The sequence below is a fragment of the Saimiri boliviensis genome, chromosome 4, assembly GCF_048565385.1.
Source record: "Saimiri boliviensis isolate mSaiBol1 chromosome 4, mSaiBol1.pri, whole genome shotgun sequence".
NCBI classification, from domain to species: Eukaryota; Metazoa; Chordata; class Mammalia; order Primates; family Cebidae; genus Saimiri; species Saimiri boliviensis.
In genome coordinates, this window is record NC_133452.1 from 28,945,383 (window position 1) to 28,957,264 (window position 11,882).

An 11,882-nucleotide genomic window follows, 5' to 3' on the forward strand; every position below is an offset into this window, starting at 1 on the left:
GCTAAACTGTGGCCCTTTTCCGTAAACACAAGAAGACAAAAAGAATGTGCCTTATGGAGAAAATACATGTGTTAGCTTAGCTTCATTCTAGAATGAGCCGCAGTCCTGTAGACGTAAGGTCAATTTTGCAAGTCAAAAGTATATATTAAATAAGTTGTCTTTAGACAAAGAGACACAAAAATACAAGGTTATGTATTGCATTGATCAGTTGATAAAAATATTGTAACCAGAGACTTTAGGGACCATAACTTTGTATTTTCCCTAGGAGCAATGGCTCAATATTGACAGATTATGTGTTTGCAGCAAATATATAGAATGTATCAGCCACTAACAATAAAAACCAGTTGTATATAATTTACATTTCTCAGTTATCTGCCAACTTGCAAATATCACAACTCCAACTAATGCTATATTAAGAATATTTTTTACATTGACCTAATCTTGTACTTCCCAACTCATTTTAAGATTGATTTAATGTCTGACTTTCAAACCCTTCTAGGACAATTTGTAATGACTTGTTGAAATCTTGTTTTCCTATAGTATAGTTGCAAATCAGGACAAATTTTATGTTAACTAAATATTTGATTTCAGCAGCATCCAAATATGTTTCTACAATCTGATAAAGAGGAACTTGTTCTAATTCTCATCATGGAGGTACATGTAACAAAGTTAATCTACTCTACGAAAACATGCTTTGGCTGAACTGGAAATTTAGAACTAAAAATGTTAAGGAAATAGATTGATGGGAAAGCAGATTTCATGAATTGACTCAAGCATTAGCAAAATTTTCACTGTCTTGTGTTTTAGATGGAGACGTTCACCATCTTCTGGCCATGTGAACACCTTTGGACCTATAGCTATTTATCTCCATTAGATTACATAAAATAGTATAAAGCACACTATGCTACAGTGCTGTATACAAGTTACATGCTTTTGGAATGCTTTTTCTTATTAACTATTACTATACAAATATATTTTACAGTTTGATCCTTGGGATTTTTTTTCTGGTTTATTTATTTGTTTTTATTCAGACGTATTCTTTTAAAGCATTAGTAAAGACTTTCGAGGGGTGGATACAGAGGTGAACAGCAGAACTTAAGTAGCCAAAATATTTACTCATGTGAAATTATAAATTGTTAATTAACAGAAGCAACTGTCAAAATCATGAGATACTGTTTCCACCAACAATTTATATTGCTAGGGTATGGGGAAAACTCATGTCTGTTAATCATTCAGCTTTAGAAGACAGCCAAGCATTCACATACTGTGCTCAATGGTGAATCTACTAATGCCAATTTCCTTTTTTTCTAATAAACTTCCGAAAAGATGCAAAGCAGTTTAGAAAATCAATTAAATCTCTGGTATTTTAATTTTAATTTTTAAATATAAACTTCTTTGTGAACCATAAGATGAAATATATTTAATAGTAAAAATGAGGAATTAAATGATTTTGGCTAATTTCTTAAATTTTTAATTTTTTTTTTTTTTTTTTTTTTTAGACGGAGTCTTGCTCTGTCACCCAGGCTGGAGTGCAGTGGTGCTATCTTGGCTCAGTGCAAAATCTGCCTCCCGGGTTCAAGTAATTCTCCTGACTCAGCCTCCTGAGTAGCTTGGATTACAGGTGCCAGCCACCAAGCCCAGCTAATTTTTGTATTTTTAGTAGAGACAGGTTTTTACCTTCTTGGCCAAGCTGGTCTTGAACTCCTCACCTTGTGATCCACTCACTGCCTTGGCCTCCCAAAGTGATGGGATTACAGGCATGAGCCACAGACCATATATTAAAGTTCTATCAGAAGTTTAGATAACTTACCTTTTAATCTCAGAATTTCCTTTGGCTTTTATGATTTCATGAGTCAAAGTACAGATGCCCAGTTATGTATTAGAATATTTGCTGCATTTGTAATATAAAAGGTAATTAAGAATGACTCAACACCACGAAACAGTGTTAAAATTCTAAAAATTTTGGGAAATGGTAGCTTATTATTTTTATATCAGCATTAAAGCCAACTCTCTTTTTATTTCAGAATAGAGGTAAAATCCAATAATGAAGTCACTAGAAACAATGGTAGTAAGGGTTTATATTTGTATTTTTATTCTAATGTGTGTTTTATCAATTAATAACTTTTTCTCTTTGAAACAAGAATTCACAAAATAAATTCCCAGCCTTAAATTCAAAGATTTCTGATTTTAATATTATATATTATATTTGATTCATCAATGTCCATGTAACCTCAGACAACAAGAATATGGACAGCATAATACTTGTATACCTTTTGCTACTGCATGATGAGAAACAGATGTGTTAAATTCTGGCCAAAGGCTTTAAGGGAAGTTAGAAAGTTTCTCTAAAATTATCTCCCCATATCTAAATATGAACCATAGTAAAATTAAGCTCTTCACAGCCTCTGAATCAGTTTTGTATTTTATGGACTAGCTTGAATGACAGTAGCCAAATTGCCACCATCTTTTAAAAAAAAGCCAGTGTCAAGGCCGGAGCAGGAGAGAAGGGGACCTGCTCTTACTGACGAGTGAAGCCATTGACGCCACTCGTGCTGGAGACTGCTCACAGGCTAGATATTGTGCTATTATAAATATAATTTTCTTATTGTTTAGGTATTTAGGTAGGTGTTTGTAAGTTTGATTAAAATCATCCCAATTCTTTTTTTGTTTGTTTTTTGTTTTTTGAGACAGAGTCTCACTGCGTTGCCCAGGCTGGAGTGCAGTGGCATGATCTCAGTTCACTGCAACCTCCACCTCCTGGGTTCAAGCATGTGGCTTGCCTCAGCCTCCTGAGTAGCTGGGAATACAAGCATCCACCACCACACCTGGCTAATGTTGGTCAGGCTGGTCTCAAACTCCTGACTTCAAGTGATCCACCAGCCTTGGCCTCTCAAAGTGCTGTGATTAGAATCCCGAGCCACCTTGCCTGTCCTTCCAATAGATTTTTTAAAAATCAAAATATGGATTTCAGTGACTGAGATCTGTTATGTATTTTAGCATAATCATGTTTCATAACGATTTAGTCTTTTGAAAGCTAGTGTGAGTTGTCTTTTCTCTACAAGTTTTATCAAAACCAAACTAAATCAACAAGCTTCTGCCCCTAAGTGTGGTACTGTTTCCTAAGAGAATGCATTTTCTTTTTACTTCTATTACCATACAATTAATGACTTTTGCACTTAAAATTCCTAGTACACCTCACTTAGCTCTTTTGTGCAATAATGCTTTTCTTCTCCGCAAATATGTGGTTTCATGGAATTTACATTTTTTAAAATTATATTTTCCCCTCACAAGTTATTGGTCCTAAGAACGACACCCATTGCATTGTGTATAAGACTAGACTGTGATGTTTGGACTTGGGACCAAGTGTAGCATGTCTGATTTTATCTTTGATGGGAAATGCTTCTGCTGTGAGCTATGGGAGCTGCTGAGTGAAAATCTTTTACTGATAGGAAAGCCAGTGGTCAGAGGGAAGCAAAAGTAAGAGAAGAAGAGACTTGAGGTGACTTTAATGAAAACCTCTCACCTGCCAAAACTAGGCACAAATATAACATACATAAATATAATTTTTCTACAAGGAAATATCTTCCCCAGTTTTCTATATCTTTCTTACTCTCTACACCATCACATTTACTAATAGAGAGATTTAATGTTCTTGATATTCAAAGTGCATTTTATATACTGTCTCTTACTCATCTCTCCCCCACCTCTGTTTCATATAGAGAGCTCCAGGCAACCTAGGGGGATGTGAATTGGAGACTGAGAATGAAGAAGTGTAGCAGTAGCATTAGCTTGATACTGGGAAGAGAGAGTGGACACGGACAGCATGCCTTATTCTCATGAAGGCTCTGGCTTGAGGAAGGCCCACACTTGGGGAGGTGAAAATGAAGAGTGAACTACAAAAGGCAAGTTAATTAATAAAATGGGAATTTTCCTCAGATGATGGTGACTGTTAGACTTATTGTTCCAGAATAACCAGAAAATGCTGTGAAGGGTATCTAAGATTTCTCCCAGAGCAAAGAGGAAGGACATACCCTCATGGATTTCCAGGACACAGTGAAAAAAAAAAAGGTTTTTTGAATAGTTGCAGCTTAATGAGTTATGTTTGTTCAATGCAGCAGTTAGAGTTGTATAATATGGACATGAATACACAATTCTTGGCCCCAGAGTTTAATAACAGTGGGCATACAACATGGAATAAGATACATAAATACTTATTTATATCTTCTAAATTTTTGACAACGATAGGAATACTGTAAAAACTGATACAAAGCAAGTAATTAAAATATGTATATGTGCCCTCCAAAATTTGTATGTTGCAAATTCATGGCATTGTGATAGTATTAAAGATAGTGCTGAGGGAATTTATTATCTTCCCATATCCACAAAGGGGTATAGCTTCAAGGGCAAGAACTTCCCAATGCCCCTCCTCCCCTCTCTCCATCTGGGGATTAGAGGTCTTTGTTTTAATTTTTGTGTGCACAGGAAAGGACCAAAGGTCAGTCACTCCAGTGGAAGTTTGAAGGAACTCTTTTCATTGACCAGGGGGCTTTTAACCTCCCAGGTTAAAAGTCCCCTTCTTCCCCAACTCCTTGGATTCCATCTTTGGGTACCCTTCCACCATCTTTGTGGAAGCCTTCTCTCTCTCATCTTTTTCTCTCTCTTTCTCTCTGCCTAAATGAATCACTTTTTGCAAAATCTCTTTGGGGTCCAATGTTTATTTGCAAGTGCACCATGCCTGGCATGGTCCCCTTTCCCATTCTTGGGAGAGCAAGAGACCAAGAGCCTGGAAAGGCAGCCTACCAGGGAGCAAGTTGAGCCCTCCCCTGCCCCCCAAAACCCAGAAACAGTGCCTTTAGGAGGTGATTAAGTCAGAAGGGCTGAGTCCTCATGAATGAAATTAGAGAACTCATGAAAGAGGTTGAAGGAAGTCCCTTTGGCCTTTTTGACCATTTAACCATGTTAGGACAAGTATTTGTCCACTTAGAAGGGTACAGCAACAAAGCATCATCTTTGAAAAAGAGAACAGCCTGCGCCACACATGAAACAAGCCAGTGCCTTGATCTTGGACTTTCCAGCCTCACAAACAGTGAGAAATACGTTTTAATTATTTATAAAATAACTAGGCTATGGTATTTTATTGTAGCAGCACAGATGGACAAACACACAAACAAACACAAGTTTTTAAAGCATCACTGGAATGATGAGAAATCCACCAATACCAAAAATTTTTTTAATTAAAAAAGATGAAAGAAATGTTTTTAGCCTTGATATAGTTTGGATATTTGTCCCTATCCAAATCTCATACTGAAGTGTAATCCCCAACATTGGAAGTGGGACCTGGTGGGAAGTGTTTGGATCATGGAAGAAAATCCTTCAAGAATGACTCAGAACATCCCCTTGGTTATGAGGGAGCTTTTGTTTTAAGTTCATACCAGATCTGGTCATTTAAAAGTGTGTGACACTTCCTCCAATTCTGTCTCTCTATCTTGCTCTCTCTGGCCATGTGACTTGCTGGCTCCTGATTCACCTTGGACCATGATTGTAAGCTTCCTTTGGCCTCCCCACAAGCCAAGAAGATCCCATAACCATGTTTCCTGTAAAGCCTGCAAAACCACGAGCCAATTAAACCTCTTTTCTTTATATATTACTCAGTCTCAGGTATTTCTTTATAGCAATGCAAGAACAACCTAATGCAAGCCCCAACCATTTCTGTGAAAAAAAAAAAAAAAATGGAATTTGAATTCTTCCTCTTTGCAGACTGCATACAATATAGCACATGACACACTGCGGTGAAGCATCAAATAAGAGACATCTTCATAAGGTAAGTCCTCAAAAACAGTGATGAAATAGATATTAAGCCCCTACTCAGAAGAGACGGCAAGGAAATTTGGCTTTCTCATTCTTGGCATTGGGTAAAAGGAACAAAAAATGTGATGAAAAGCGTTAGCTAGTTATTACAGAAGATTGCATTCTGAATATGTGGCTGTCCTTAAAAAACACAATCTGCCAAATGTAACAGAATTAATTGGAACACTGCTTAGTGTTAAGAAAAAAATTAAGAGGAGAAATTAAGTTCAGGTGGTCTCAGGTAATTGGTGGAATCAATGCAAGTTCTCTGCTGAAGAACATTACAAAACTTACGGGCTGGAAGTAAATTATATTGTGGGATTTTTTAATATTCTCATTTCATTTTATATTATGCCCTTCTATTTTGTATCTTATTAGCCCTTGTGATTTATGTTCTGATAAGGTTAGTGATGAAGAATTACATTCTGCTGAGCCATGTAGTGGTGTGGAAAAGAACACATAAAATCTGCCTTTCTAACAAAATCTGTCAGTGAATTTTACTTGAGCTGATAGTCCAACCTGGCATGTGCCTTATGTCTTCTGTGAAAAACTCAAAATGGAACATTATTAGGAAAATTAAAGACACTAATTTCAAATCACAGCCATTAGATAAATGATGGTACTGGTTGTTCTATGTAACTATTAGAATCTAAAATATGTTTGTTGAAAAGTACCTGCTGTGGAAAGGATATAAGTTATGTATTAGCAGAAAATATTGTCTAGAAAAGTCACACAAATGGTAAAAACCTAATAATGCCAGCATGTAAAAATACACTGAGGAAATTGCTAAGGAAAGATGCTGAAGAAAAATTTGGAAAGATTTTACTCTCAAGGAGTATGATCATCAAGGCATTGATGATATGTTATAAAATATTGAAGAAATTTTGTGTAATAAACTGAAAAACCAGAACTTCAATATCCAGGTTGATGAGTCAACAGATTTTACCAATAAATATAATTCTATAGCATTTGTCATATTTGTAAATGATAATAAACTTCATAGTAACTTTCCCTGTGTAAAGAGTGGTCTGAAACAAGCAAAGGACTAGATATATTTAATGCTTCATTTTTATGTCTTAAACAGAAGTTCTATCTTCAGTGGGGTGGATTAGCATTTACACTAGGCACTCCATCAATAGTTGGCTCCTTGGAGATTTTACCTCTTGTATTAAGCCAAAGTCCAAATAGTGTCATAAAACACAATACTTTGTTCATAAAATGGTGCTAGTGTAAAGAAACTCATGGAAAGGAAATAATAAAAGTTCAGGAATACCACAAAAAATGGTCTGTTTTATTAAACCAAAACAGCTTGCTTAAGAATCATTTTAAAAAATGTATGAAAACCTCGGCAAAGGTCATGCGTGCACGCACACACACACACACACACACACACACACACACACACCCCTCCTGCAGCATAAAGGAATTTAGTGGCTTAATGAAGGGAGAGGTCCCAATAGGATGTTTCAGCTGAACAAGACTTAGGGAAGCACTGTCAAAAAAAAATGTAGACCAAATTTTGCTGAGCACTTTAAAGATGAATACGCTCTGCAGAAAACAACTTAATTGGCAGACATTTTCATCATATGATCCAGTTTAACAAGTCTTTGCAAGGAGCCGATTTTTTTTTTTTTGTTACTTTAAATGCAAGAGTTTTGTATTTAAAGGAGAAAAATCACATATTTAGAAATATCAGTTACATTTTAAAAATCATGTTACAAAAGATAATCTTGAAATATTTTCATCACTACTTGGGCTTAGACTGAGAAAGGTCACGAGCAAAGCCTGAACTTTGTTGAAAATCATCTAGAGAACTCCAGAATGATACTGAGCAATACTTTACTTCTCTCTCAACTCAAGGTATATAACAGGATAATAAACACTTTCTCTGTAATTTCTTTTCAGCCTGAGAACATAACTTTAAAAGAAGAGGAAGAGACCAGGAGCCATACATAGCTCATGCCTATAATCCCAGCAATTTGGAAGGCCAAGAAGGACAGATTCCTCGCGCCCAGGAGTTGGAGACCAGCCTGGGCAACATGAAAAAACCCTGACTCTACACAAAATACACAAATTAGCCAGGTATGATGGTGTGCACCTGTAGTCCCCAGCTGCCCTGGAGGCTGAGGTGGGAGGATCGCCTGAGCCTGAGAGGTAGAGGCTGTAGTGAGCCGAGATCATGTCACTAAACTCCTGCACTCCAGCCTGGATGACAAAGTAAAATCTTGTCTCAAAAAAAAAAAAAAAAAAAAGAAAAGAAAAGAAAAGAAAAGAAAAGAAAGAAAGAAAGAAAGATAAAAAGGGGAATAATTTAAGGAGCTTCAGTGTGACCACACAATCAAGATTAGGATTCCTCTTCTGCCCCTAGATGCAGTCTACCTTCCTAGAGTAGAAGAATAGCCTTCCAGTCAAAAGGCACTGAGCACACTGATGCAGTTTTTAACTTCTAACATGTGTATGCAACCTTCTAATTGCTTAAACAGGCATTGGGAGCAACTACAGAAATTGTCTCATTCAGTTTAAAATGAAACTAGTGTGTGTTTATTGCAAGTTTGAACCAGCATTGAGTGATTATTTAGCAAAGAAACACAAACACAGTTTTTATATAATTTAATTCTTTATATTTGATTCCAAAATAACTTTCAGGCATATGCAAAGTTATGAAAAAGTTTATGTAACCAACACATGTGCATACTAGTTTTGTAACTGTTGAGCCTAAACACACCACTCAGAAAATATATTTTCCAAAGATATATGAAATTATATTTTAGGCCATAATTTTAATCATATGTCTTTGGTTTACACTTTTAGTAGTTTTATCATTCATCCATATCAACCCATTTAGTGTTGTAATAACATCAAATAATATCCAATTGGAATCACCGTTTATATATTTTCTTTATGAGTTACACATTTTAAAAGGCAAAAAGGAAATTAATGTGCAGATAGGTAAATTAAGCTTAATACCAGATTTTATTCAAGAAAGTTTGGCTGACATGTCAACTCTGGTTTTAAGAAGGGAAAAGAAAAAAAAAAAGTTTTCACATACTTTATAGTAATACCCTTATTAGAATTCTGCCTAGTAAAAGTCTATGTTAAACGTTTCAGAAAAATTTGAATTGAGTTGAAAAAAATAAGTAGGAGGTTAACTTTTTTGAAAAAAGAAAAATTTGAGTTGCTTTCTATATACACTATTACCTTAGTAGATGATAGAGAAAAACATACAAAAAATGGTATGATAATAAGCAGCCAACATAAACAGATTCACAGAAAATAGGTTATTCTCTATTCACAAAATAAGTGGCAAATATTATTGGACTAATATATCTAAAATTTATTATTTATGCGAATATATTATGCAATATAGACATAACAGGTTTTCTTTTTCTTTTGCAGAGGTTCCTTGAGACATGTACATATTTTTGAGTTTTTCTCCAAGGTAAAAAGTGATTGAGAATGAGTACTCTTAATATATATAAATGTAAACATATCACATTAAATGAAATTGAAATAAATAAAATAACCTTCCTTCAAAAATGAAATGAAGTTCAGACTGTTGTAAATATGTACTATTCTCAAGAGACAAGTCTAAAATGTAAAGGAATGTAAAATTAAATTTCAAAAGTTAAAATATATATATAAACCATAAAGTAAGTAGATGATACTATTGTAGTTAAATTAATATCAGATTAAAAACCACACAAAATTATGATAACTAAAGATAAAAAGGAAAACTACATGAAGATTTAAATTTAATTCACATTTGTGTTGAACAATTCTAAAATGGAATGTAGCTATTAATATAACTTAATTTAATGAAAAATTAGCCAGATCTTTAAGAAAATGTGGCCAAATCTTAAAAATTGAGTGGGTGTTTTTTAATACCTATCCTAGAGGTGGATGAAATTGATAAAAATAGTCAGAATGACTACAACAGACATTACCAGCATAATTAACAGGACTGAATAGATGTCACTCACCGAAAAGGAAATAACACACAATTAAAGACTACTCAAAGAACATTCATGAAAACTGAGAATGTAAATAGTCCATAAAGCTAGCAGCAACAAATGACAAGGAATTTTTATGTTATATAGAATAAATTATCTGACCATAATATATATTTAAAATCATTCTATATTCCCAAAAATATATAATCAAATTTTTAGTTCATGTATAATTCCACAATTCCATTTCATCTCCAAGAAAAAAGAGTGTATGTTTACCAAATACATAAACAATCATGTTCATAGAATATTAATACCTCAGAGCCAAAGAGCTGGAAATAATCTAATATTCATCAACAATAACATTGATCAATAAATTGTGCTACATTCATACAATGTGATACTGTATAGCTACAAGATTGAACTTTTGCTATATGAAACAAGATGAATGAATCTCACTGTTGATATAATAAATGAAAAAGTTAGATCCCAAAGAGTGTATATTGATGTGGGAGAGATTTAGGCATTCAATCAGCTGGAAGGAGGCTAAGGACAAGAGAAAAACAAGCAAACCCATTCAAAAGTGGGTGAAGGATATGAACAGACCCTTTTCTAAAGAAGACATATATGCAGCCAACAAACATATGAAAAAATGCTCATTATGATTGGTCGTTAGAGAAATGCAAATCAAAATCACATTGAGATACCATCTCATGCTGGTTAGAATGACAATCATTAAAAAATCTAGAGACAACAGATGCTGGAGAGGATGTGGAGAAAAGAATAACACTTTTATACTGTTGGTGGGAGTGTAAATTAGTTCAACCATTATGGAAGACAGTGTGGTGATTCCTCAAGGATCTAGAAATAGAATTTCCATTTGACCCAGCAATCCCATTACTGAGTAAATACCCAAAGGATTATAAATCTCTCTGTTATAAAGACACATGAACACCTATGGTCATTGCAGCACTGTTTATGATAGCAAAGACCTGGAACCAACCCAAACACCCATCAATGATAGACTGGACAAAGAAAATGTGGCACATATACACCCTGGAATACTATGCAGCCATAAAAAACGATGAGTTTGTGTCCTTTATAGAGACATGGATGAATCTAGAAACCCTCATTCTCAACAAACTAACACAAGAATAGAAAGCCAAACACCACATGTTTTCACTCATAGGCAGGTGATGAACAATGAGAACACTTGGATACAGGGAAGAGAACAACATTCACTGGGCTAGGTGGGGGAGTGGAGGGGAGGGGAGGGGAGGCACAGTGGTGGGTGGTGGGGAGGATGGGGAGGGATAACAGCAGGAGAAATGTTTGATGTAGGTGATGGGGGCGGGGGCAGGGGGAGGGAGACAGCAAACCACCATGGCATGTATGTAGCTATGCAACAACCCTGCAGGATGCAGGATGTGTACATGTATACCAGAGCCCAAAATACAATAATATATATATATATATATATATATATATATATATATATATATGGCATTAAGGAAACTTAGGGGACACTGTAAATCATTTATCTACTGGTAGTTACATGGATTAAAATACTGATATGAAGATAAATTTAAATTTGTTTCCATCCAGTTGAGCACCTTAGGAATATTATACTGTAATAAAAACAAATTCATCAATTAAAAAAGAAATCATAATAAAATTTATAAAATATTAAGAACTGAATAAAATAAAAATATTAGGTAAAGATGTATAGAATTCAGAAAAGTTCAGAATTAGTGAGCTAAGCAACAAGATTAAGAATTCACAATAACTTGAAGTAGAATATGATAAAGATAAGATCATATAGCAACATAATAGAAAACTATATTAATCATAATAGGACAAATTATGGCAATATACAACTATAATATAATTATTATTAATAAAGGCAAAATTATTTTTATTCTTTAATGAAAAATAATAAATTCAAAACATATGCTAATGAATAAAAGAAAAACACTAAAATGTTACTAGGATAAAACTGTTGCATAATTAAAAAATAGTAGGCATAATGATTAGATGTTGAAACACATTGTACCGATTAACGTTAACAGTAAGAAAAACAAATTAAAT

General features: G+C 34.5%; 1 long non-coding RNA gene across 2 annotated transcripts in view; it reads left to right on the forward strand.

The window, feature by feature from the left end:
• The window catches only part of LOC141584253 (uncharacterized), a 54,437-nt gene extending 43,485 nt beyond the window's left edge, over positions 1-10,952 (forward strand). Inside the window, exons 2-4 of one of the 2 annotated variants that reach the window (XR_012517170.1) lie at positions 3,720-5,821; positions 7,753-7,929; positions 9,244-10,952. This is a non-coding gene — a long non-coding RNA (uncharacterized LOC141584253). Of the gene's footprint in view, positions 1-3,719; positions 5,822-7,752 lie in introns of both variants that reach the window. The other variant, XR_012517169.1, reaches the window with a different exon arrangement.
• The last annotated feature ends 930 nt before the right edge of the window (positions 10,953-11,882 follow it).